Raw genomic sequence first — 2,597 nt, 5'->3', positions numbered from 1 at the left:
AATTTATCTTACATTGTAAATCTGCTACTCAAACAGTGAGACTCTGGGTCTGGCTTTCAGAAATCTCAAGTCTGCAGCCATAGGAAATAAGATTTTCTTTCAAGGCACACATAGAAACTTTTACCATCTTTCATATCATATTAAGGTACAAATTTGAAGACTTCATCTCATCCCTTTCCCTCATAACTGTATCCAGCATATCTAAGAACAACCAGCCAACATCATTATACCTCTCTTAACGCCACAAAACTGTGTTAAAGTGTCAAATACACACTCATTCAAAGTGTTGCCTTGTATAGGCATATAGTTAGGAGAATCAAATGGTCATATTTTGTGTATCTCTATTGCCAACCATCAGTTCCATCTTGATTATTGGAAATAGAGTCATTAGTGCCTTTGAGTCTAATCAGAGTAGAAAGCCAATTGCAGAAACCCATATTTAAGATTCTGGTTCTCAAGAGCAACTCTGAGTACCAAGGTGTATTAGCCAGCATTCTCTAGAGAAACTGAATCAAAAGGAGATATCTGTAAATATGAGATTTATAAAAGTGTCTTACACAAATTTGTGTTTGTCTCACACAACTTTCTTCTACCTGTTCAAATCTGCTGTTGTGTGCTTCTAATGTATTTTTACTTCATCAATTGTGCCTTTCATTCCCATAAGATCTGTTATTTCAGTTTGCATAATTTCAAATTCTTCTTGAGACACTGCTCACTCAGTGTCTTCTTAATATCTATCTCTTTAGCTGTCTCGCTGAGTTTTAGATAATTTGTCTGAACATCTTTGATTAGTTGTTCTAGATTCTGTATCTCCTCCAACTTTTTGATTTGCAATTTTTACTGAGACATATCTTCTTGTTTCTTAATATAGCTTATTATTTTTTGCTCATGTCTAGGCAGAGACCGGAGAACCAGATGCTTTCTGCCCCATGAGTGGGGGATAGGCACTGGGAACCAGAGCTCAGGAAGGTTACTCACATTCTTTCAGCATAGCTCCTCCATCTCCTTGTTCCACACTTTTCTGGGTGTTGTAGAGCACTCTCCCCAATCTCTACAGCCCCATATCTATTGTTGTGGATGGTTTCTGCCTGACCCCCTAGTTGTTTTCTGAGAAAGAAGTGAGTGCAGTCTCTCCCTAATCAGTCATCATGTGTTAAAAGCTACCAGGAAGCTTTTCCTTTTGTAAACCAAAGTACTCTATAAATATATCACTCATTATTAAGATAAAAGCTTTTAACACATATCACAGTTCTTCCTTCTTTTCTGATTCCTACCTTTAGTCATTCTTAAGACATTTTTTTCAGGATCTTCTACATGCCAGGCACTGTGCAAAGATACTAGGATACAAAGATGAATATGACATTACCTTTGATTCTCCAAGTTATTTCACATCTCCTCTCTCCTCAAACTCCTAATACTTAATCTTCTCTCACTCTCACCTAATTATCTTACTTTACACTTCATCGAGAGAACAGAAGCAATCAGAAAATAACTCATCCACTCACTATCAAATCTACCAAGAAATAAGCCCTTTTTTCTCTAGAGCTCTGGATCCCATCATGACCTCCTGCCTACTTGAGGATTTCACTGCTGCTATTTCCCTATTCTGCATCATACCTTACTACTGTCCTTCTTACCTAAACTCTTCTTTGACTCTATCATTGCCAACTTCTGTTATGTGTCTCAGCATCCCTTCACAATGAAACTTATGCAGAGCTGCTTATTCTTGCTTTCTCCACTTTCTCACATCTCCTTCTCTGTTTAACACACTTCAATAATGCGCTCTGCACATCTACTGAAATGAACTGTATGAGATCTGTCACCAATTACGTCACCTTGCCAAATGTAATGTCAATTCTCAGTCCTCTCTCATTTGACCTCTCTGAAGAATTTGGCAGTGGTGATCATTTCCTCCTATTTAAAACATATTCTATTTTTTTACTTCTGTTATCATATACTCTCAGTTTTCCTCCTATCCCACTGGAGTTCCCTCTTGGTCACATTTTCATTTACTTGACTTCTAAATATTAAAGTGCCCTAGAACCCTATTCTAGGTATTCGTCTGCACCTAAACTCATTCCATAGATAATTATATACAGTCTCATTATTTTAAATAAAGTCTATATGCTCATAAGCTTACCCCAGATCTCCATACTTGAATATTTAATTGCCTTTTTATATCTCCACTTGTATCTCTTAAGGCATATCATATATAACAAGGTCAAAACAGAATTATTGATCCCCCTCCAAAATTCTCCCCTTCTTCTTCTCCCAGTCTTCTCCATCTTTGGTAGTGTACCCCACTCACCTTTCTCTGGCCAGCCCCATCCAATCCATCAGCTAGTCATGTCAGTCCTATCTGCAAAACTGTACTTGATTTAAACCTCTTCTCACCACCTTGACCACTGCCACCCACCACCATTATCTCTTGCCTGGATGACTGAAAGGGCATCTAACCCTCCTCCAAGTTTATTCTCTTACCCCTACTGGAGAAGCCAGGGAGATTTTTTAAAAGAAAAGCATATCTCCCTACTTAAAACCCTGTGATTATTTCTCAGTGCCACTAGAATGAAATTGAAGCTTCTTTCAAAGTGTTC

The sequence above is a fragment of the Tamandua tetradactyla genome, chromosome 11 (assembly GCF_023851605.1).
Source record: "Tamandua tetradactyla isolate mTamTet1 chromosome 11, mTamTet1.pri, whole genome shotgun sequence".
NCBI classification, from domain to species: Eukaryota; Metazoa; Chordata; class Mammalia; order Pilosa; family Myrmecophagidae; genus Tamandua; species Tamandua tetradactyla.
Note: the sequence above shows the minus strand (reverse complement) of the source record.